The 26,251-nt window shown below is 37.7% G+C and overlaps 1 long non-coding RNA gene across 1 annotated transcript in view; it reads right to left on the bottom strand.

Annotated features, from left to right (window-relative positions):
• The window catches only part of LOC119874211, a 52,418-nt gene extending 37,321 nt beyond the window's left edge, over positions 1–15,097 (bottom strand). The window contains exon 1 of the long non-coding RNA XR_005367976.1: positions 14,979–15,097. This is a non-coding gene — a long non-coding RNA (uncharacterized LOC119874211). The remainder of the gene's footprint in view (positions 1–14,978) is intronic.
• Between the last annotated feature and the right edge of the window lie 11,154 nt (positions 15,098–26,251).

Raw genomic sequence — 26,251 nt, 5'->3', positions numbered from 1 at the left:
TAAGGATATTTTGTGTGAAAGATGTTTGAGTTTATTTTTGGAAGTATTTAATGTACTGTCCTTTGTCCTTCATGAACAGGAGTCATACATAAGAGAAAATGTTACAATTGCAGTATTGATTTAAAGTTTTAAAGCTCTCTCAGAATCTTTATTATGATCCCACCACATGAATCAATGTAGGCAGAGAAGCCTTTTTAGGCATTTATGTTTTTTAAATTGGCATAAAACAGGGATGCTACCCCAGCCTTTCTTATTTGGCTTTCAGTGTGCTTCTCAATTGTGTCAGTTTCAGGCCCACTTATTTCCCATGGATCAGTTTTACCAACAACCGCACTGGAATCTGTATCTGTAACAGACGCACCTCTGCTCCACACATCTGTCTATCCACACAGGTTAGTGACTGTCATCCAATAGTGGACATGCTCATTGGCCTGGGCCTTCCTTCTTTGTTCCCATATGCTCCTCCTTTGACCCAGTCTGGTGTCTGCTCCTTGCCTCCATCAGCTGTGTGTGATTGTACTCCTGATCTTGAGACTTGTGACTTTCTGGTAGACCCTTTGACTCCCTTTCAAAGACTGGTGGGCATTTGTACTAATAGCTCTCTTTAGTTGGGGGTTCTCAATAGTAAAACCCATACCATCTGAGTACTCATTCACTCAACAAATCTTTGCAAATCAACTGATCTGTGTCAAGCTTCCTGCCTTGAGATCAAATTCTCAAACTTGTTTCTTATTCCCTCAAAAGAGACTTAGACAACCTTTTCCCAGCCCTTTCCATCTATTCTTACAATGATGGCTTCCACCTGACATTCAGTCACACCTAGCTCTAGAGCCAGCACTGACAATAAGAGACGTAGCAGTAATGGTGGATTGAATCTGTGATTGGTTTTTCTGGTGTGGACCAAACATCTAATGTACCTGGAAAGAATCCACCACATTGCAACTCTCTCTTACTTCCCATTGTATTGAAAAATCTCTACAATAAAATCTATAACTCATTTTTCTCCACTAGCAACCAAGTCTCCCTCCTAGGCTGGGCTGTTCTCTAACTTAAGCCAGTCCCTTCTGGAAAGCTTTAACTAACCCAGCTCCTATTGATATGTCTCCACCAACACTACCAAAGCCAACTGTTCCAAGGAGTCTTGTTCTAAGCAGAACTGGACCATATGCTTGGTTTTTGAGAATTGCCTGTTGCTGGTCCCATCTACCAGACTGAATTTTGTGTAACATCTTCTCTGGAACCAAAATACACCTTCTGGGGCCTTTATGTGATATAGTTTCTTGAGATTCTCTACTCTCCTTTCCATTGTCATTCCGTTGAAATTTTCTTCTTGACTATATGTGTCAGATCTGAACTTGTCTGGATTAGGACATGTGGCAATACTAAGATAATCATATAATTTGTCTTCCAAGCTGGGGCAATTTTGAAGGTACAATAGAGCCTTATTTATACCTATACCACAGCATCAGGAATCAACATGAACTGTTCAGGAAAACCAGGTGACCCTAGCCATAACCCTAGCCATGATGATAAATATCCTATATGCTGATTTTATGACTACTTCTTCCAGCACAAGAAATGGCCTCAAAAGAATAGTGTTATTTTTCTAAAAATCTAAATACTAATTACAGCCATGCCCAAACTGTCATTTTTGTTAGACATACTTTAGCATACTGATTAATGTTATCAAACAATTGGGTTTCACAGATCAACTCTTTTCTCTGCTCAGTCTGTTTTGTAGTTAATGTTCTCTGCCACAGATGCTAGCACACAGTAAAGCTCAAAAGTGTTTATTGAATATAATAGGTTTGTAAGTTTACCTTTCTGCACAAATACATGAGGAAGGCTCTGTCAAGGTTTAATCCGAGTAACCATAGTAAGTCATATGAGGATATATGGGCATTAAGATATCTCATGATCCCAATCTTTAAAGACTTTTCTCCTACATTCCATGATCAGAACCTTGGGCTTAAAGTAGGTACCCATTTATAACTTTAAAAGACATGTGATTTGGAGGTGTAGCCTGGGAAAATTATATCCTTCTGTAGAGATCATTCATCTATCCTCTACTTGTGAAGCATGCCTACATTAATACAAAATTAACCATGAATATCTTTCCCAAATTTTACCATAGAAAAGTAACTTTGCCAACTAATGAGCATCTTCTTCCTTTCAGTAACATACCTATTTATCAAACACAAGGTTTGTTTATATTTTATTAATGTCCTTTGTCACAAGACAGTTTAGCTGTTTCAGTGCAATGTGGGGCTAATTTAGAGGGAAATCAGAGGATATTCTGTTGCTTTCCAAACAAAGTGTTGCTTTCCACTTCCTGGTAAGTGAAGTCCATTTATGCACCCTCTCATGAGTCCTTAGGATGTGCTGATGTTCTGTTATCAGGTTAAAGAGACATAGGCTCTTGTTGAGCCTTTTACAAAAAAGGAGGTATATTCAAAGCAAAATCATTTGTCAGAAAATGTCATATCCAAAGTCTTTGCTGGGGAAAAAGTGAGAAGTAGCAATGAACTCAATAAGCCCAATAAGCCCACAGTCTCCTTACAATTCCAAATATATGCATTTTATTTTTTTAAGGATTTTCTTTATTTATTCATGAGAGATTCAGAGAGAGAAGCAGAGACGAAGCAGAAGGAGAAGCAGGCTCCCTTCGGGGAGACTGATGCAGGACCTGATCCCAAGACCCCGGGATTACCCCCTGAGCTGAATGCAGGTGCTCAACCACTGAGCCATCCAGGTCAGATAAGATACTTCTTCGTTGAATATACCTAGCCAGTATGTGTAGTGGTAAGCATCCAAGTATGGGAAAATGACCGCCTATGTTTAAATCACAGACCAGCTGCTGAATAGCTATGCAGGTCCTGAACAAGTTCCTTAACTCTATGCATCAATTTCCTCATTGTAAAAGTGGCAATAATAATTGTACATATCTCACAGGATTATTTAAAGAATTAAATGGAGAGTCTTACAGTGCGTTACAGAAGTGCCTGGAAGGGCAAGCGTAATAAGCAACAGGCATTATTAGTATCAAAAATACTCAGCAGAGAGGGTAAACCAATGGCATGTGTACTGCCACAGCCTAAGGACACACTCTACTACCGACCTCTGAGATAGGCTCTGAATCATTCTGACACAATCTTAAACATAGCACTTCATCCAGCCACTGTCATTTGACCCAGAGGAAACCTACAATCTCCAGGCAGGAACAGCGAGAAATAGGGCTCACTCGAGAGCACACCCTAAAAACGCATTAAGCAAATAGTCCTCAGAGGGATTTTGTGGTGGCTTCTATGTTGTGGGAGGCGAGGCTCTATTTGGCAGGCTGTCAGGAGCAGAAGTCCTGTTTCAGGGGGAGATTTGTGTGCATAGGTTTAAACTTTGACACCAATCATGTCCAATGCCTCCCTTGGATAAGACTGCAACTGATCTTCTGCAGAGGTTTTATCTGCAAAATGATCCCCTGCACTTTATATCTTCCATCTCACTTCCTGACACAAAGCTTATTTTAAGTCAGATGTGAAAAAACAGGCACCAGAGCCTTAAACAAGTCAAGACAGGCCTCATGAGATTTAGGCTCAACCCATAAGATCTGAGAAGGATGCATGAGTTAAATATACTCATCAGCTGAAGTTCTCTTAGCATTTTTTTTCATATCAGTAATAGGGCTCTGTGTGAGTGATGGAGAATTCATGCAATTTTTTAAAGAACAAAATATTAATAGGTGAGAAAGATACATAGGCAAATAATGTAGTAAATAATAAAAACAGGATAGGATTGGTGTTACACTAATCTTCAAATAGATATGAATTTGAATTCTCCATCACTCACTCAAAATTGCTATAAGTTCTATAAGTGGTAAATGGCAGGATGGAGTCTAGAAATAAGTGTCCCTGGCTTCTTTCTACTCCAGTGTCCCTGCTCAACAGCACCTAATAATAATTTGATATCATGGATTTACATTAACACTATCTTGTGCTGCAAACACGAATTGCTCTAACGTAAATGATCTCACTTTTCATGAAATGGCCATGGTTTTTCTGGTTTGGTTTGCTGGGTGTGAGTATCTGCGCACAATCGCCGTGTGACTGCTTTTGTGAGGCATCCACACTCACCAGCAGTGATAAGGAAGAGTGGTAGGATAATCAGGAGTGTATGGAAGGAGAAATGGTAAATTTTAGAAATGGCCAATAGATATACAATTTTTGCCACCTACGGGTTTTTCGAAGTTATTTGTATTCCTGGTGTAAATTCTTTACAACTAAGTGAAGAAATGAAGAAATGCTCAAGGAAAAGCCTGATAATTCAGCAATATCAGGGACAGAGCCACAGAAAAAGAATGCTATAACACTCATCATAAATGACAAAAGAAATGTTTGCCTTAGCATTGAATTTTTCAGATGTGATAACACAATTTCAAAATGCCAATATTAACTTAAATAGAAGCAAGGAATAATTAGTGGGGGGAAAATCAATACACTGCTTGCTTGTGCTACTCCACAGTGAGTAAGTATTGGTTCTGAAATCAAAGTTCTTTCTATGGAAGAGCTGTCAGGAGAAAAGTTAAAATTAGAAGAGCTGTCTGAGGACTGAGCAAGAGAAAGAAATATCACGCAGGTAGATTCAAAGTATTTAAATAGAGTTCAAGGTAGGGAGCCTTCATCCTTGCTTTTCCACAGGAAAAAAAAAACTTCTTAACAGAAACTCTCATTTCCACTTTATTACAATGTGGGAAGTAAATCAATGAATTGAGTGATGTGAAAGCAACAGTCAGGCATGTGGACAAAGAGTCATCTTAGGGAAAGGACATGTTGGAAAGCTCACATACAGAGAATAATTTATTATTTGCTGGTCTCTGGTAGAGATGCATTCTAAATGTGAAAATTGACTTGCGTTCTGATAAAAATATTGTTTTTCTTGTCTGGGACCACAAACAACTACAATTTTGTTTGTTTTCTCCTCTCACGGCACTAACTATTTTGACATGGTATATATTACATACCAAATGGAACATAATGCACCAAATATAATCATCACTCAAAGCAAACAAATACTGCCTTCACATTGTGGTTTGGGAGAAACCACAAAACAGCATATCATTAAATATTCAGCATATGTCCTCACTTCTCTTTGTCAGGAACTGAGTACTCTATTGGAGTGTACTCAAAGTGCAAAGTCAGTGTGTTTTCCCTAATAACACACCTGTGTTCTAAATAGAGTTGGCTTCTATTTAAGGAGAAGCAAACTGAAGTCACATCTTGCTATAAATTCTTTGTTTTGTTACAGTGCATTGCAATTGCAAGCAAACCATACCAAGTCCAAGAAGTTTTGAATTGATGCATTAACTCTTTTCGATCAAATCAATAATTCATATTGTTCACAATTTTAACTGATAAAAATTAAGTCTGCAAATATTCTCACATTTCTTTTTGAGGCCAACGCTTTGCATTCTGTGAACTAAGAACTCTTTATGGAGTCAGAGAACTGGATTCTAGTTTCCGGTTTGCTGCTAACTAGCTATGACATACTGGTCAAGTCACTATAAGTTCACAATCACTCAGTTTCCTAACCTGTAAAGTGAGGTGTTTTATGAGACACTGCCAAGCATCTTTCCAACTTTCAAATTCTTGTTCAGTTCATGAAACTGTAGTCGAACACAATTTTGTTTCTGTGACTACACAAACAATATTCAAATATTGATAAGTTAGAGGTATTTGCAGGTCTTATGGAATGTAAATCAACGAGTATATCATGATTTAGGTCTAGATCAAAAATATTTCAAGGCTTCTATCAGTGTCATGGGAAAATAAATTTTGGCTAGATTCAAAGACTACAATAATGCTACTTCACTCAGTCATGATTTGATTTGTTGAATAGTTGAACTCCATCTGGTCCTGTGGAGGTTTTCTAGTTTAAGAGTCTCTAAAGGGCAAATTTCTTGTCATTAAAATCAGCAGAACTATATATTAAAAAAAGTGAAAGGGATTAAAGGGGAAAGGAGAGAAAATGAGTGGGAAAAATCAGAGAAGCTGACAGAACATGAGAGACTCCTAACTCTGGGAAATGAACAAGGGGTAGTGGAAGGAGAGGTGGGTGGGGGGACAGGGTGACTGGGTGATGGGCACTGAGGGGGGCACTTGACAGGGTGAGCACTGTGTGTTATACTATATGTTGGTAAATCAAACTCCAATAAAAAATATACCAAAAAAATCAGTAGAACTATTGTGCCTATGGGAAAATTGCTGATCTAAAATTTCTCAGGACTTTTCTCCAAACTCCGTCTGTTAGAGGTAGAGGAGGAATAGACAGTTTTGGAGATTAGAGCCTTGAAAATGGAACAAAAAAAAAAAAAAAAAAAAAGAGGATCTGGTGTTGGCGATAGCACCATTTCTCTCTGAATCACATATTACAACATATAATAGAACAATGTACTATTTCTTGTGCTTATCGAATACAGGTCTTTCATCATTCTTTTAAGTAACAAACTTTATTTTTTTAGGAGAGTTTTAGGTTGACAGAAAAATTGAGTGAAAAATACAGAAATTTCCCATCTATCTGCTGCCCCCATATACACACATATGCAGCCTCTCCCAACTGCAAACATCCCACACCAGAGTAGTACATTTGTTATATTTGATGAACCTACACTGACACATTATTATCACACAGAGCCCACAGTTTACACTAGAGTTTATTCTTGATATTATTAAGTCTGTGGGTTTTGATAAATGCATAGTGAAACATATCCATCATTATTATAGTATCATACAGAATAATTTCACTAGAAATCCTCTGGACTCTGACTATTCATCCTCTCCTCCCCCCACAACCTTTGGCAACTACTAATATTTTTACTGGCTCCATAGTTTTGCCTTTTCCAGAAGGTCACAAGTTGAAATCATACAGCATATAGACTTTTCAGATTGCCTCCTTCACTTAGTGATATGCACTTGTTTCCTCTATGTCTTCTCATAGCTTGGTAGCTCATTTATTATTAGAATTGAACAATATTCTATTGTCTGGATGTACCACAGTTTACTTATTTGTTCACTTACTAAGGGATATGTTGGTTGCTTCCAAATTTTGATAATTATGGATAAAGCTGCATGTGCAAATTTTTGTGTGAATATAAGATTTCAATTCATTTAGGTAAATACCAAGTTACTGGATCTTATGGTAAGAGCATGTTCAGTCTTGTAAGAAACTGCCAAACTATGACTATATTATTTTATAATCTCACCAGCAATAAATGAGAATCCCTGTTGCTCCACATCCTCACCATCATTTACATTCTCGGTATTTTGGATTTTAGTCATTGTAATACATGTGCTGTGGTATCTTGTTACTTAAATTTATAATTCTCTAATGACATATGATGTAGAACATTTTTTCATATGCTTACCACCTATACATCTTTTGTGGTGACATGTTTGTTCAAGTCTTTTGATCATTTTTTAGTCAGATTGTTCATCTTTTTATTGTTGTTTTAAGACTTTTTGTATGCTTTAGATAACAGTTCTTTATCAGATGTTTCTTTTGCAAATATTTTACCCCAACCTATGGACTGTCTTCCCCTTTATCCCAATCTATGGACTGTCTTCCCATTCTCCTCACGTTGTTTCTCACAGAACAGAAGTTTTTAATTTTAATGAATTTGAGCTTATCAATGATTTCTTTCATGGCTGTGCCTTTAGTATATTATCTGGAAAGATGACCACATGCCAGGTCTAGGTTTTCTCCTAGTTATCTTCTAGGAGTTTTGTAAATCTTGCATATTACATTTAGATCTGTGATCTAGTTTGAGGTTTTGTGTGTGTGTGTGTGTGTGTGTGTGTGTGTGTGTGTGAAGGAGTTAAGGTCCAAGTCTCTGCTCATTTTCTTTTGCTCATTTCTTTTCTTCTTCTTCTCCTCTCTCCCCCCTCCTCTATTTTTTTTTTTTTTTTTTTTTTGCATGTGATGTCCAGTTGTTTCAGCACCATTTTTCAAAAGACAATCTTTGTTCCAAGCAGGGTGAGGGGCAGAGAGAGAGAAGGAGAGAATCCTCAAGCAGACTCTCAACTGAGTGCAGAGCCAGACATGGGGGTCAATCCCAAGACCTGAGATCACTACCTGAGCCAAAATAACGAGTCAGACACTTAACCAACTGAGCCACCCAGGCATTCCAAGATTTCATTCTTTTTTATGATTGAATAGATCCCATTGTATATATATTTACCACATCTTCTTTTTATTTCTTAGTTTTTAATTCAATTTTTTATTTGAATTCCAGTTTGTTAACATATAGTGTAATATTAGTTTCAGGAGTAGAATTTAGTGATTTGTCACTTACATACAACACCTAGGTGCTAATCACAAGTGTCCTCCTAAATACCCATTACCTATTTAATGCATCCCCCCACCCACCTCCATCATCCCCTGCGTTTGTCTCTACAGTTAAGAATCTGTTTTATGGTATGCATCTCCATTTCCCCTGCTATGTTCATCTATTTCATTTCTTAAATTCCACATATGAGTGATATCATTTGGTATTTGCCTTTCTTTGCCTGACTTATTCCACTTAGCATAATACACCTAGCTCCATCTATGTCATTGCAAACAGCAAGATTTCATTCCTTTTTATGGCTGACTAATATTCCATTATGTATAGATATAGATAACACACTTTCTTTATCCATTCATCTACCAATGGACACTTGGGGTACTTCCATAGTTTGGCTATTATAAATAACCCTGCAATAAACATAGGGGTCAATATATCCCTTCAAATTCACATTTTCATATTTTTTTTGGGTAAATACTCAGTAGTATGATAACTGGATCATAGGGTAGTTCTATTTTTAATTTTTTGAGAAAACTCCATACTATTTTCCAAAATGGCTATATCAGTTTGCATTCCCACCAATAGTGCATGATGATTCCTTTTTCTCTACATCTTCACCAACATTTGTTTAAAAGAAACTATTTTAAAAATATATCAAATTTCCAGGCCTATGTAAGGGAGAGAATATTTGAAATCCTATATTGAATAAGGGGTGAATATACAAAATATATAAAGAACTCACAACTCAATAGAAACAAAAAAATCCCCAAAACAACAACAACAACAACAAAAAACCCAACTGATTAATAAATGGGCAGAGGAAATGAGTAGCCATTTTTCTGAAAAAGACTTACAAATGACCAACACATTATATAAAAAGGTGCTCAACATCACTAATCATCAAAGAAATATAAATAAAATAAACAATGAGATATCAAAACATCTGATAGAATGGCTATCATCAAAAAAGACAAGAGATAGCAAATATTGACAAGGTTGTGGAGAATAGGGAACCCTTGTGCACTGTTGGTGGGGATGTAAATTGATGCAGCCACTATGGAAAAACAGTATGAAAGTTCCTCAAAAAATTAAAAATAAAACTACTATATGACTCAGTATTCCACTTCTGGATATATACTCAAAGGAAATGAAAACAGGATATCAAAAAGATATCTGTACTCCTATTTCACTGCAGTATTACTTAAAATAACCAAGGTATGGAAATAACCTAAGTGTCTATGAATGGATGAATGGATAAAGAAAAAGTCCATATGTATTAATTGAATTATTAATTGATAATTGTAAAATATTATTAATACTAATCATGGAATATTATTCAGCCACTAGAAAGAAGGGCAGCCTGCCATTTGCAATAACATGAATGGAAATTGAGGGCATTATGCTAAATGAAAGACACCAAAAAAAAGAAAAATGCTGTATGATCTCACTTATATGTGGCATCGAAAACAAAAAAAGTCAAACTCATAGAAACAAAGAGTAGAAGAGTGGTTGCCTGGGGCTGGGGATGGGGGAAATAGGGAAAGACTGGTAACATGGTACAAACCGTCAACTCAAAGATCAGTAAGCTCTGAGGATCTTATGTAAAACATGATGACTATAGCTAATAGCACTTTATTATGTAATTGAAAGTTGCTAAGAGAGTTGAGCTTAAATGTTCTTACCCAAAAAACCCCTAAAAAATAAATATGTGAAGTGATGGATGTGTTAATTAATTAGATGGTGGGGATCCTTTCACAATGTGTATGTATATCAAATCACCACAATGGACACTTCAAGTATGTTACAATTTTGTCAACTATACTTTAATAAGCTGAAAAAAATATATGGAATTCCCCAAAGGACTCATTAGATTTGACATGGCACTCCTTCTCATTCTATTTAGGAATTTTCTAACTTCTGCTTTTTATAAAGAAATAATTCAACAGTTAAATGTGAGTCTTCCTCTCACTTAACCGTCAAAAACACTTCTTGGAAATTTTGGTCCTTTCCATACAAATATGTTTGGGGATTTTTTTTCCCCAAGTCTTTCCATGACGTGTCACACAGCTAATGAATTTCTGCCAACATCTAACACTTTTTCATATTTTTTTATTATTTCCTAAAAAATTATTAAAATATTGGTCATTCTCCCAACTACAAGGAAATCATTACAATCTTGTCAGTTTTTTGGAGTCTCACATAATTATATTAATTCTTATTTACCAATTAGTATCTGAAAATATTTTGAGAGTCCTTTTAAGACATTCTTTGAAGATATTCTCTTTGATAAATCCATAAAATAGTAAATAAGAACTATTTCTTAATATTATAGGTCATAGTGTCAGTATTGCAACAATAAAACAATTGTTCAGATACAGATTAGAAACAAAATCGTTCATTTATTGTCTTACAACTTTTCTCTGAAAGTATTAATATTTGATATTTGCAGATCTTAAAAATATTTAGTAATCAACTTGCTAATGCCAAAAATATTTCTTAAGTGCATTTACATTTGCTACTGAAGTTTGACTATTGTGCATTTACATTTGCTACTGAAGTTTGACTCTATTTGAACTGAAGTTCAATAGAGTATTTAACATGCTTTACTTCCTTAATTAATTTAAATATGTTAGCATCAGGGATTTATACTGTTTCCTCAGACCTCTGTTCACTTGCACATAACTCACAGTGACAATGCCACAGAGCAGCAGGCAAGGTGAGCCTTCAGGAGGGAAAAGATGATGGCTACCTAGTCCCAAGGGTCTGGGCTAGTGGGCAAAGGAAGAATTTCCTTGTTTCTTTATAACATGAACTAAATCCTGAAGCAAGCAGAGAAGCATGGAGAAGAGGGAAACTGGAGGTCTAAAACAAGTCTTACTTGTTTTGTTTTTTCATTTCTTTCCTTTCTATAATTCTGGTTACCAATTCCAATGTATGGATGTTTTTCCCACACCACTAAGCAATTCTCTGACAGCAGCTGGGTGTCCTACAATTCATCTCAATTCTGACACACCCTACCTGAGGATACCATTAGAGCCCACAGGTTAAATCTTACAAGACTGAAATTGCATTACTCCCCACCTCTGCCACTTCAGATGCCAATCACAAATCCAGATTGTCACCTGTGCTTCTGACCCTACAACTATAGATCGGAGGTTCTAACAAAGCCCCTTCTTGGGTTTGGTTAACTTGCTAGAGTGGCTCATAGAAGTCAGAGAAACATTTTACTTACTAGATTGCCAGTTTATTATAAAAGAATATAGTCCAGGTACAACCAGACAGAAGAGATGCACAGGACAAGGTTTGCAGAAAGGGTGCAAGGCTTTTAGCCACTCTCCCCACATCTCCATCTGTCCACAACCCAGAGACACCAAAGGGCAGCTCTGCCTGCCCTTTTGGGTTTTTATGAAAATTTCATTACTTCGACATGATTGGCCATTAATGACTGATCTACCAGCAGTTCCTTTCCCATCTCCTCTAAACCCGTGGTTGGTTCTCCAGGCAACTAGCCCCCATCCTTAGAGGAGATCCAAAAGTCATCTCATTCACATAACAAAAGACACCTTTGTCACCCTCATCACTTGAGAAATTCTAAGGGTTTTAGGAGCTTTGCCAGAAACAGGATGGAAGAAGACCAAATGTGTATTTCTTATTATAAGTTGCAGTGTCACATCTCCTCTCTCCTCCCCTCTCCTCTCTCTCTGTTTCAGTTAAGACTCTTACTAACAATGAACAGGATTTATTCAGATCAGTTCCTATAAAGATTTAATGGCAAAGAGAATCCACCTCTAGTTGGGACTCTGGATATAATAGGAACCACAGAAATCTCTCTGTCTCTGTCTCTCATTCTGTATTTCTCTCTTTCTCTCTCTCTCTCTCTGGTTATATGATTCCTCTCTTGTGACATCTGTTTTTCCTTTGCATCTGCTCTATTTGCATCTCTCCATTAACTGATGTCTTCTCCTTACTATAATTTCTGTTTCCACCACATCTGTGTCTTGACTCTACATCACACCTTCAGCATTGCTTCCCTTTCCTAAATCATTCAGCTTCTCATTCCCCAACATGGAAGCCCCAGAAAATGAATTTGATTGGCTCAGCTCATCTTTATAAACATACTATTGATAGTCTTAATCCATTGGAGATGAGGAATAGGATCACATGGCGCAGAAAGGCTATGAGCAGGGGAAGCAATGATCAACATTCTAGTATAGTCTCCTTCAAGCTTTCAGTCTTTATTTTTTTTTTCAAATAGTCATTGAATACCCACTGTCTGCTCATTACTGTTACAGGCAACAGGGTTTTCTTTATTTTTTATGATTACTTATGTGTTTATTTGAGAGAGAGAAAGAGTAAGCATGAGCTAAGGGAGAAGCAGACTCCCTGCTGAGCAGAGAGCCCAATGAGGTACTTGATCCCAGTGTCCTGGGATCATGACCGGAGCCAAAGGAAGCTAACAACAGCCATTAGGTATTGTCATAATGGCTATAATACAGGGTGCTAAAGAAGCACTCAGAAAGAGCACCCCAACGACGATGATGTCAGAGAGGTTTTCAGGTAAGATGATACTTGTGCTAAGTGTATAAAAGAATAAGTAGAAGTTACTAGGTGATGGGAGTGGAAGGTTGCTGAAGGGAAACAATGCAAAGGATTCCTATCTGAGGAAGCCATTTATACAAATGCATAGTAGTCAGTGACACTATGTAAACTCCTGGGGCTGCAAGAGGTTTAGTAATGCTAGCACCTGGCGAAAGGTAGACTGAAGATGTAGTCAGGGTCTCAATCATGAAGTGTCTTGTGGGAGTTTGGAAGATAAAGAAACCACTGAAAAACTTTTAATAAGGCAGTAATACAATCAGATTTGTGTTTTGTAAAGATGTCTCTGGTAGCAATGTTGGTAGGACATTGGGCCAGTGCTATTAGAAGCTGGAAAATAAATCAGAAGGTCACTCTAATCTCCGCAGTAGGAAATGATGCAAGGGCCGGAATTAAGGCACACCACTGGGTGGAGAAGAAAGGATGGATATGAGAATCCTTAAGAAAATAAAATTAACATATACACACAAAGGATCTAAAAGGAAAAGGAGCCAGGGGGCTTTACCTCCTTGAATACTCTCCAAACCCACCTCCTAAAGTAGGCAGAAACCCTAGATTTATCTCCTGTGCCTTATCACTAGTGTGTATAGTGGATAAAAAGATGCAGGAAGGGGATTAAGCGTCCCCTTAAACACCTAGGGAGAACTATTTTAACAACTCTTCAATCCTCTTTTGCAAAACCTTATCCACTTTCATCCCTTAAACCCCTTTCCCATCAGACCTCTCTGCCTCCTAGCCCATCCTTCCGTGCTCTATTTTCCTTCCTTGGCCATTCTGCTCTCCCACCCTCCCTTGACTAATGATGTCCAGAAATTCCTCACTCATCTCTTCAATCTACGTTTACTAATTTCCTGTTATTGCCAGAGAGAAGAGAGTGATCAAAGAGCAGTCCTTCCATGATACCACAACCACTTGCTATAACTTCAAGACAGAAGATCAGGGTGGGAGTATATGAACGCAGCAGGGTTAGCAATAAATGAACCAGTCAACAAGGCTTTAATGAACTCAGAGTGCGCTCGCACTTTTACTGGACTTCACTCTGTAGGAACCAGGGAAGAGTTGATATCAATTTCCAGATTTTACTATCTATGGTCAATAGCCAGGGTAGGAACAAATCTAATTTGGAACTGCATCTTTTGGAGGACCCTCTGGCCTTTCTAGCCTACATGATCTCTTAGATTTGCTTTCACTTTTCAGTGTGTAAGCAACAAATAAAATTACTGTTTAAGGATGAAAGAAGTATAACTTCCTCGGAGTCATCAGCTGTTATCAGCCCACACCTCCAACCCCACCCTCGCTTTAAAAAAATGGTCACTGTATTCTTCCAGCATAGTTTGATCTTCACGATGACTCCCTGACAACAGATTTCTCTCCAGCATGACGGCGAAGGACAAGAAGAAAGAAACGGCGATGTGTAGAGAATTGGAAAGGGGTCCTTGTATTGAATTTTACACTAGAATGGCCACATTGGGCTCAAGAAATATCCCTCTATTTCATTAGGCACTATATACCTTAAAAGGCTGACCGAAGTATTTCTGGTTCACTTCTAGAAAGGAAGTGAAAGCTGTGTGTGAATTCAGGCCAACCAATGAGGAATCAGAGGAAGAACCATGGCAGAGCATGCTAGCGCCTGCTTCCAGTGACTGGCAAAGAGAACAGGGCAGGGTATCAGTGTCTCTAATGGTCTGATGAAACTCTTTAAAGTTCCACTGAAGTGCAGTTACGAGCAATTTCACATGGTTGTTAACAGCTGGGAAATGCTAAGATCTGATGGAATTCCAGAGGGTGATATCAGGGCCAGCGTTTTTCTGTTTGGGCTGTAGCAGGGCAAAGGCGACAAAGAAGGCAGTGCTATAAATCTTGCCCTAGTGGTTCTGACACTGACATGAAGTTCTGTAGGGAATTCTCACAGCCAACCACATCGGACTCATCAAGAAGCTTGGTAAACAATCTCTGTCTTGGTTGCTATGTTAGGGCAATACAAGGTGGACAAACAGTTACCAAAAAAAAAAAAAAAAAAAAAAGCTCTTTGCAGTTTCACTCAGGTTACCTTCTGCCTCTAACTCCCAGAAAACCAGATGTTTCCCCTGAAGAGAACTTGCCACTCGAATCATGATTCCTTCAGCTCTCCTACCATCCTCTTCTGCAGTTGTTCATTCAGCTTTACAAAATAAACACAGATTTCACTACACATAAGGGAAATGGGTTACATCTACGTGCTTTTGCAGCGATACATTCCTTCTGATGTGAGTTGACATATGCGATGCCATTTTACAGTAATTTCACAGGCCCCGTCCTAACTTGCTTGTACTTCCATCTTCCTTGCACACCAGAAACATTTCTTTTGGCTTCCTTGACTAATGAGAAAGTGAAATTGCTTCTCTTTGAGCTTACAGATTCACCTCTGTTTCAAGGTCATATTCATTCACTTTAATCCACTTGAACTGTAACTTCTTTTGGTTTTACAATTATTCCCCAGTTACATATCCCTGGGTCAGAAACTCTAGAGTTACCCATACTGTAACCACTTCTTCCTGTTTTAAAATCTTCTCTAAAATCTCCCAAGATTTATTCCAATTTTTCCAATGATTTTTTTCACCATCAAGGTTCCCCCCTCAACCCTGTGCCCAGAGAGGCCCCTCTCCAAGACCTACAGCTAGTTTGCACTCTTTCCTCAATAACACATGAAGCATCATCTTAGTGCCTTTTCGGATTCCCATTTGAACTGTTTCACTGTCTAGTTTTCCTTTTATTTTGTTGGGAGATAGGGGTTTATTTTGCATTTTGTGGTTAAGCTGTATTGGCAGGGTGGGTGGGAGTTAGGGAGGTCAGATGAGGTGAAATGTGATAGAGAAAGTCAAAGCTGTTGGAGATGGAGAGAGGGGAGAGAAAGAGGTAGACAGAGAGAGATTTTGTGTAGTTAATACTGCTGCAGTTAATACTTTCCAAGTCACTTAATGTAGTACTAAGTTAATGGAGGCATCAGTTTTTCTCTCCTTCCCATAAGCCGATAGTGATGGTATCCTGTTACAAACCTGGACAACCTGTCTACTTATTCTCTACTTCCTCCCCTAAACTGGACTTACAGTCTGAAACAAAACTCTCACAGTTCAACAGAGCCATGCCATTTCATTTGTTTAATTACAATGCTTATTTTTACCAACATCCAGAGGCCTATTAGTGAAGGCACATTTTTAGAAATCTAACAAATAAGCAAATGCACCCTTAGATCACAGACACAGTGCTCCTATCTTGTTTTGCACAAAAAGGAAAGCACTTATCACACCTACACACTATTTTTTTCCTGTTTTCATCCACTTAAATGTGTTTTCTGGAGAAATGACACGATTCTTAGTTCTTAAAACCATAACTAGAATTTCCTTATTGGGCATTAATGTGAATATCCTCTAAAAATCTTCTGTAATGATATTCAAGCTCTTCCTTGTGCTTTTCAATGGCTTTATAACTGAGCAAATAAGGAAAAAAATTAAGAAGGCATTAACATATTGGAGAAAAACCAGAAGGCTAACCACTAACCTAGCAGGACTTTGATTTGGGAAACTGCCCAGATGGCATCATTGGTTAATTCTTTCCAACATTTAAGAAAGAAAAATACGAATCTCACACAAACTTTTTAAGAGTATAGAGAAATAGGAAATGTTTCCTGATTTGTTTATGATGCCAGCATAACCCAGATAACCAAATCTGAACAAGGACATTGTAGGAAAAGTAAATCATCACTCAATCTATCTCATGAACATAGATGTAGAAAATCTTTTATATAAATGGTTGGATATCCATATGGGGGGAAAAATGAACCTTGACTCTTAATTCACACTAATTCCAAATGCATTGTGGACCTACATGTGAAAGCATTGAGAATAATAAAATTGGGAAAAGAAAACATGAAATATTTAAAGATCTTTTTTTTTTTAAATTCATACAGACACAGAGAGAGAGAGAGAGAGAGGCAGAGACACAGGCAGAGGGAGAAGCAGGCCCCACACAGGGAGCCTGACACAGGACTCGATCCCGGGTCTCCAAGATCATACCCTGGGCCGCAGGCGGCGCTAAACCGCTGCGCCACCAGGGCTGCCTGAAAACACGGAATATTTAATGGCCAAGGAATAGGCAAAGATTTCTTAAGTAGGGTAATCATAAAGAACAATGATAAATTAGATTTCATTAAATTAAGAAATTACCTTTATCATAAGACAGCAAAAAAATGAAATAGCAAGTCACAGAGAGGGAAAAACTTTTTTCAATGCATAAAGTCAACAAGGGACTCGTATCCAAAACATATAAAGAACTACTATAGGCCAATAAGGAAAAGACAAACAATCCAGTGATTAAATGGGCAAAAACCTTGAACAGGCACTTCATTAAAGATGATACTCAAATGCCCAAAGAGAACTTGAAAAAAGTATTCAACATCAACAGGTAGGAAAGTGAAAATTATAACCACAATGAAATATCATGGCATATCTTCCAGAATGACTAAAACATTTAAAAAGATACCACATATCAGAGAACTGTAACTCTTATGACCTGCTGTTTGGAACAGCCACTTTGGAAATCTGACTGATATACATGTTAAAATAAAAACATGCAAAATCTCTATGTGTCAGCAATTCTGCTTCTACACATCTACCCCTCAAAAATGAGAATACCAGTATACTCTAAGACACAGATTAGAATTCACCATAGCACTATTACATATGATAGCCCTCGACTAGAAACATCCCAAATGTCTATCAACAGAAAATGATAATTTATGATATATTTATGCTATGGAATATTTTATAGCAATAATAATGAAATATAATTTCAAAGAAATGATGCTAAACTTAAAAAGCTGGCACAAAATAGTAAATTATGTATTCTTTCATTTTATAAAGTTCAGAGGAAGGCAAAACTAATCTGTGATGATAGAATTTTCTTTGTAAAAAGCTCCCAAATGATTCTAACATGCATCTAGTTTTGAGAGCCACTTATATAAAGAAGAGATAATTGAAGTTCCAGAAAGTGAGGTGATTTGGTCAAGTTCTCTTGATTCCACCAGAACTTGATTATGTGTGCTATACATGGAATTCCAAATCTTAAGCTGTTTATACTGTCCCCAACAAACCCATTCAGTGTAGTTTCCATGGGCTGCCTGAGAGATCACTTTCATTCAAGAGTGAGTGAAGGTTTCTCTTTTCCCATAAAAACATTCTTAAATCATCTCTATTTTTTAAATGGCAAGTGCATAAATGTATCCATAAAAAAACATGAAGTAATATGTATTTCTCAGTGTCATTTTACCTCTCTACCTGGTACTAGTTAAACCAATGTTCTAATATCTCCAGTGTTTACCTTCCAATTTTTTTTTTTTTTGCTTTAACCTTCTGTTCATTTTTAAATCATTTAGAAAGATTAGGGGCACCTGGGTGGGCTCAATCAGTTAGGTGTCCAACTCTTGGCTTCTGCTCAGGTTATGATCTCAGGGTTGTGAGACTGAGCCCTGCATCAGGCTCTGTGCTCAGCATGGAGTATGCTTGAGATTCTTTCCCCTTCGGCTCTTCCCCCTGTTCATCTGCACTCTCTCATGTGTGCGCACTCTCTCTCTCTCTCTCTCTCTCTCTCCTTCAAATAAATAAATCTTTTTAAAAATAAATAAGATCTTTTTAATTTATTCATGAGAGACACACAGAGAGAGAGGCAGAGACACAGGCAGATGGAGAAGCAGGATTCCCTTGGGGAGCCTGATGTGGGACTCGATCCCGGGACCCTGTGATCAGCCCCTCAGCCAAAGGCAGACACTCAACCACTGAACCACCGAGGTGTCCCTAAATAAATCTTTCTTTAAAAATCACTTAGAGGGGATCCCCTGGGTGGCTCAGTGTTTTGGCACCTGCCTTTGGCCCAGGGCATGATCCTGGAGTCCCGGGATCAAGTCCCACATCAGGCTCCCTGCATGGAGCCTGCTTCTCCCTCGGCTTGTGTCTCTGCCTCTCTCCTCTCTCTCTCTCTCTGTGTATGTGTGTGTGTGTGTGTGTGTGTATGTGTGTCTCATGAATAAATAAATAAAATCTTTTTAAAAAAATCACTTAGAAAGATTCTTGAAAGGCTTAAGGAAACAAAAGTTTCTCCATCAGGAGATTGAGAAACAGTTTTTGGTCCATTACAAAATGCTAATGAAGAATACATTTGGAGCATCACACTTCCTGATTTCAAACTATGTTGTAAAGCTATAGTAATCAAAACAGTGTGGTATTGGCATAAAAACAGACACACAGATTAATGGAACAGACCAGACAGCCAGAAATGTAACCAAATATATATAATCAATTAACTTTTAAAAAGGAGCCAAGAATACACAATGGGGAAAGGACAGTCTCTTCAATAAATAATGTCGGGAAAACTAGACAGCCACATGCAAAATTATGAAACTGGAATTCTGTCTCAACCATATACAAAACCCAACTCAAAATGGATTAAATACTTGCCTGTAAGACCTAAAACCATAAAACCTTAGAAGAGACCACAGGCAGTAAGCTTCCTGACATTGGTGTTGGTGATGCTTTTTGGATCTGACACTAAAATCAAAAGCAGCAAAAGCAAAAGTAAACAAGTGGTACTATGACATACTAAAAAGCTTCTGCACAATGAAAGAAATCATCAACAAAATGAGAAGGCAATCTAATGAATGGGAATCTTTGCAAATTACATTTCTGATAAGGGGTTATTATTCAAAATGTATAAAGTACTCATACAACTCAATAGCAAAAAAAAAAAAAAAACAACACCCACAAAACAGAAAAACAAATAAAAACACACAATCTGAATTCTAAATGGATGGAAGATCTGAATAAATATTTTTCCAAAGAAGATGTACAGACGGCTACTGGTACATAAAAAGGCGCTCAATATCACCAATCATCAGGGAAATGCAAATCAAAACCACAATGAGATAACATCTCTCACCTGTCAGAATGGCTCCTATCAAAAAGACAAGCGATAACAAGTATTGGTGAGGATGTGGAGAATAAGGAACACTTGTGCACTGTTGATGGGAATGTAAATTGGTGCAGCCACTGTGGAAAACATATAAAGGTTTTTCAAAGGATTAAAAATAGAGCTATCATATGACCTAGCAATTCCACTTCTGGGTGTTTAGCTGAAGAAAATAAAAACACTAACTCAAAAGGAAATATATACCCCTCTGTGCATTGAAGCATTATTTACAATACCTGATATGGAAACAATCTAAGTATCCATCAAAGGATAAATGGATAAATAAATTTTATATTATATGTAATATGTAATATTTATGTATCCATATATATAATACTATTCAACTACAAAGATGGAAATCTGGCCACTTATGACAACATGGCTAGACCTTGACAGCATTATGCTAAATGAAATAAATACTGTGTGATCTCACTTTTATGTGAAATCTAAAACAACAACAACAACAACAACAACAACAACAAAACCATCAAGTTCAGAGATACAGAGAATAGAATGGTGGTTACCAGAGGCAGGGGTCGAGGAGAGACAAAATGGATAAAGGTAGTCAAAAGTTACAAATTACCAGTTCTAAAATAAAATGCTGGCAACTATAGTTAATAATACTGCATTATATATCTGAAAATTGCTAAGAGAGTAGATCTTAAAAGTTCTTATCACACACACAAAAATTTGTAATTGCATATGGTAACAACTGTTAACTAGACTTATTGTGGCAATCACTTGTCAATCTATACAACTATTGAATCATTATGTTGTACACCTAAAACTAACATAATGTTATATGTCAGTTATATCACAGTAAAAAAAATGCTTATCATGTTCATTCCGAACCTTAGTTCTATACGACAGAATGATAAAGGTAGAGAAATGCTCATAATTTTTGCTTTTGGTGTGATCAGTGTGGAATGCATACAGATAAATGAAATTCAAGAGTATTGGCAATATACTGGGGCACCTGGGTGGCTCATTGGTTGAGCACCTGCCTTTGGCTCAGGTTGTGATCCTGAGGTCCTGAGATTGAGTCCCTCACATCTGGCTCCCTGCGAGGAGCCTGTTTCTTCCTCCGCCTGTGTCTCTGCCTCTCTCTGTGTCTTTATGAATAAATAAATGAAATCTTTTTTTTAAAGAGTATTGGCAATATAGACAAAAGAGATGTATTATCACTTTGTACATCTAGTTATTAGCAACCATGACAGTTGACACATTTATGTGTGAAGAAGATTTGAATATTCATAGCTGAGATTCACAAATAAAGATACAGCTAACCCCTGGAAAACACAAGGAAGGCTAGGAAACTAAGAACTAATAAAGGAGAGTGACCAACAATAATCAACTTTATTGCAACAAGTTATATTGGTGCAGATAGCTCCTCACAGTTTTTTCTTTTCTGAAATCTTTATCCTTTCTAAATTCCTTTTTCTTCTGCTCCTCCTCCTCCTCTTCTTTTCTGTCTTCCAGAGTGTTGTCACCTACACCTACTCTGTGGGCTTAGAAATATGTTTTCTTACCAGTTTATCTAAATCCCAACTCATTTTTTTTTTTTAAGAGAGAGAGTAAGAGAGAGCACACGTACCTGGGTGAGGGAGCAGAGGGAGAAGGAGAGAGAAAGAATATTAAGCAGGTTCACCCCCAGTATGGAGCCCAACACAGGGCTCCCTAAGATCATGACCTGAGCTAAAATCAACAGTAGGATGCCCAACAGACTGAGCTACCCAGCAGCCCCTATCTCCACTCATTTTCTATTGGTGAAAGCACTAGTTCTTAACCTGTACCTTTTATCTTCTAGTACATCAGTGGCACTAAGCGATTGCCATTCTGTGCTGTTTTCTTTACAGTTACTATTTCTTCGTACTTTTCAACATGCTTGATAAAACATCTGCTAGTGAGTTCCTTTCTAATAGTATACCATCCTAATTCACGACCAGAGCTAGGGGCTTCCTATGTTCCACTCATCACCAGTAGTGGAGTCCTCATTGTCAGCTAAACATAAGTGATTCAACACCAAAGCCCTATGTTACTGCCTGTGTTCTAGAACCACTCCTGGTATCGTCTCTGGATGCAACAATGAGCACATGTGTAAGAGAGGGGCAGGGGCAGATTGAGCAGAGGGAAAGGTCAAACTGTGATACAGGATGATAAAGCCTCAGCCACTCCCCTAGGAAATTAGAACATGTACCGTTCATCATTGTGAGGCCTCACTGGGCCTTGATAACCCTGCCATCATAGGTCCCTGGATGTGGACGTCTGGAAAGGGGATGCCATTGAGGGTGTGGCTGTCTGCAGCTGAAGCAAATCTAGGAAGATGCTGATGGCTGTAGCATCAAGTTCTTCCTGGAAAGGGGATGGATTTCACCACAGAGATCCATGAGGACAGAATGCAGTTGTGTCATGTCTAAAAAAGATCCCAATCCTTCAAAATGACCCCAGGTTTCACTTGTAAGACTATAGATATTGTCTAAATTTGCAACCTGGAGTGTGTGCCAAAACTTCCCCATTTACTTTGGAAAATATTCCAAAATCTCACTGACCTAAATATTTGGTGCTCTGTAAGGTCACTGGGAAGGCTTTTTTAAATGTGCTTTTGTTTTTTTTTTTTTATTTTTTTTTATTTTTTATTTTTTATTATAGGCACACAGTGAGAGAGAGAGAGGCAGAGACACAGGCAGAGGGAGAAGCAGGCTCCATGCACCGGGAGCCCGACGTGGGATTCGATCCCGGGTCTCCAGGATCGCGCCCTGGGTCAAAGGCAGGCGTCAAACCGCTACGCCACCCAGGGATCCCTAAATGTGCTTTTGAAAGAGCTTTCTAGTTTGGTTTTCAAGAAAGATCGAATGTGAAAAAAGGTTTTGGAGGGAAATTATGTAACTCTAAGAAAAAAGTGATTTAATATCATCAGGGGAAAAGAGAGCTCCTAGAATCTCATTAGAAGTATGTTCAATCTTAAGCCATGCTTTAGATATTCACTTCTGAGCAGGTGAGGTTCAGCTAGATTCTAGGAGTACAGGGATCATTTCCCAAAAACCTCTTTAGCCTTTTCCTGTCTCCCTAAATCCGGATATCATGAATATAAAATTTAAATTCCACTCAGGGCACTTAAAATCTTTAGCCATTAAATCCAGTAAACATTTTAAAAGTCCTAATTTGGGGGCATTAATTCTTTTCTCCTTTGTCTTCTTTGTGCTGCCTTGCCACAAGCTGAGCACCACTTTTACCACTAAGATTTCCCCTCCTGAAACAGCTACTACTGATCAGCAGAGCTGCCCAAAACAGATAAAAGTCCACTAGGCAAAATAAGAATATTATCTAAGGACACCAGAGCTTTGCTGCGAACTATTTGAAATCAGTTTCCTATAACATTACACTTTTGTGCATTTTTTATAACTAGCCAATCAAAGGTACTTTCAGTAAGTTTCAATATTGGGAATGCAAAGCCATTGTTTTCGGTTGCCTTACCACCTGTCAAACCAAATTCCTTTGTTTCTCTGATGACCAATAAAAATTGTATCAAATCTATTCCTTGAAATAAAAACAAAAAAATGATTTAGTATTAAAAATTTATAATTCATGTCATTGATCAGTAATCCCATTACTATGCTTGGATCCCATCAATGACGTAAAAATGGAATATCAACCTTATTGTAAGAGTTCACATTTCATTCGAGAAAGGAATGGAGGGTTCCTTAGGGTCTATGTCTTGCAGTGAAAATAAATGTTCTCCATCAGTACTAAAGGTGTTCTTGGAACTCTTCCCTTTGTTCAATTAGCTTGATTAGGAACAATTCAGATGCAGTGTTTTCTCTTATTAAATTCATGCCACCAAAAACTTTGCTCAAATAAAGCAAGGTTAACATTATGTCCTCAATCAGAGTAAGTAACAATATTCAGAATCTTCTCTCTTTTCACTTATTGCCTTTTCTCCATCTGTTTTTGCCTCCTCAACCATAGTCTAAGCTCCCCTGCAGGAGAAAATCAAGTCTCCTTGCTTTATATCGACTTCAGTGCCTGGCACTAGACCAGTGGGTAGAAGAGTCCCCAGGGCTTGGAAGAGTGGGACAAATATAATTTTACAATGTGGTGGGTTGAAACTGTATCACATATCAGCCTGATGGGCCTATTTAATTAGTTCCAGTGAGAAGGCAGGAGACGGGCACAGCATCAGTAAAATAGAGCTCAGTCAGCAAATGTGACTCATATCAGTGTGCAATTCCCCTTCCTCCTCCAGCCACTGCCACCATTCAACCATCTTTTCCACACTGATAGTCACAATCTGGCAGGTGTCTCTTCCCCACTCTGCCCTCTAGGCAAGATTCAAGGTGATAAAAGTGTTGGTAGGGAGAAGATGAAGAAGGGACCCTTTGCAGTATAACTCACTCTAAGTCCCACATTTCTGTAGAAATCACCTTAAGAAGTGATGAGGGACGCCTGGGTTGCTCAGTGGTTGAGCAACTGCCTTTGACTCAGGGCGTGATCCTTGGGCCCTGGGATCAAGTCCTGCATCAAGCTCCCTGTGGTGAACCTGCTTCTCCCTCTGCCTGTGTCTCTGCCTCTCTTTATGTGTCTCTCATGAATAAATAAATAAAATATTATTTTTAAAAAGCAGTGATGAAATATTGTCTCTGAAGCCTCTGGGGGCTGCAAAGGTCCCTAGAACCCTGCGACTAAAAATACACGTTGGATAGCAATGCAGATTCTCAGGCTCCACTTCACACTGAGCCAGAATCTGTGCTTTAACAGGATCCCTAAGTCGTTCACAAAAACATTAAAGTTTGAAAAACATTGGAACATCCTTCATTATGTGCACCAGAAAACGGAGCCCTACAGAAGCTAAGTATCTCAACAAACTGTGTCAGTAAAGATTGGCTGATAAGTTAATTCATTGGACCTGAAGAAACAATAACATTAAAAGATAAAATAAACATTACTGAGAGAAAGTATTTAGCTGCCAACAAAAGATTTATCAACAACTGAATGAGAAATCCAATTACATGACAATACATGGGAGTATAACTCTGTAGTTCATTAATATTTCTAAGCATCATCATAAGGACTACTCAGTGAATACCTAGATGAAATTAAATACAAAGATTACTTTTTTCATGTGTTTGTTGGTTTGTTTTGGTTTTGCCTGGACTAGGTCATATAAATACTAAAAGGTGGACAAAAGTCTTGGTCATTAGGCAAGATTTATAGGAGAGTTATTAGGACTTCAGAAGTTATTTCCTTTATCCTTGAAGTTTCCACTTGGTCTGCTATTCCACCTCCAGCCACACACGGATTCTTATTTATTTATTTTTTTATAATTACTTGTTAATAAAAGGGAACACAGCGGAGTATTTCAAGGAATAGAAATTATCCACAATCCCAATCCAAAAGAAATAGAGGGATCCCTGGGTGGCGCAGCGGTTTGGCGCCTGCCTTTGGCCCAGGGCGCGATCCTGGAGACCTGGGGTCGAATCCCATATCGGGCTCCCGGTGCATGGAGCCTGCTTCTCCCTCTGCCTGTGTCTCTGCCTCTCTCTCTCTCTCTCTCTCTGTGTGTGTGTGTGACTGTCATAAATAAATAAAAAATTAAAAAAAAAAACTTCAAAAGAAATAGAGTTAACATGTTCATGTATTTTCTTCCAATTTTCTAACAAACTTAAAGTGAGAGAACTTGATGGGTATTACACTGATTTTTTGGAATTTATTGGAATTCCTTCTTGTCTTGAATGTTTTATAAATGTTCCATGTGGGCTTGAAAAGAATGTGTATTCTCTGATTGAAAAGTATGGTTTTATATATATAGCTATTAAATCAAACCTGTTATTTCATCATTAGCAGGCTATTCCATGTCCTTAATTTTACGTCTGCTGTGACAATAAATTTTTAAAAGCTATATTAAATTGCCCACTATTATTGCAAATGTGTCAAATTTGCTTATTTTTTTAACTTTTGTTTTACATATTTCATGGCAATTTGGTTAAGTACCTACAAGTTTGTGATTTATGTTCTTGATTTTTTCTCTTTATCTATATTAATATTGATATAAATTCCTCTATATGTCACTGAGATTGTGTTCAGATATGTTAAAAGTTTAAGTTAATTTGGGAAGAATTGATATCCTATTTAGACTTCCCAACCAGAAACATAGACTATGTGGATTTCCATTTAATCAGGTTCTCTTTTCTATCTCCTAATAAATGTTCATACTCTAAAGCCTTTTGTAGTAGTTAAATTCATATTTCTCAAAACAGGGCTCTGGATAAATATTACTAATTTAAAATTCCTTGAATATAGCCAGGATGCAGGAACATTCAGACTTGATGT

This window comes from Canis lupus, chromosome 12 (genome assembly GCF_011100685.1).
Source record: "Canis lupus familiaris isolate Mischka breed German Shepherd chromosome 12, alternate assembly UU_Cfam_GSD_1.0, whole genome shotgun sequence".
In the NCBI taxonomy this organism is placed as follows: Eukaryota; Metazoa; Chordata; class Mammalia; order Carnivora; family Canidae; genus Canis; species Canis lupus.
The sequence above is the reverse complement of the archived record's forward strand: the minus strand, read 5'-3'. Positions and strand labels throughout refer to the sequence as shown.